Here is a 203-nt window from a genome sequence, read left to right on the forward strand (position 1 = left end):
ATTCACTTTTCTGGACTTTACTATGAGTTTGTGTGTTTTTCTGTGATTTCAGGTATTTTCTGGCTGAAATTGAGGGACTTGGGCAAAAATCTGATTCTGAGATCAAAAAGGACTGCAGATGCTGTTGGATTCTGACCTCCCTGCACTCGAAGTAGATTTTCTGGAGCTACAGAAGCCCAATTGGCGCGCTCTCAACGGCGTTG

The sequence above is a fragment of the Arachis duranensis genome, chromosome 10 (genome assembly GCF_000817695.3).
Source record: "Arachis duranensis cultivar V14167 chromosome 10, aradu.V14167.gnm2.J7QH, whole genome shotgun sequence".
In the NCBI taxonomy this organism is placed as follows: domain Eukaryota; kingdom Viridiplantae; phylum Streptophyta; class Magnoliopsida; order Fabales; family Fabaceae; genus Arachis; species Arachis duranensis.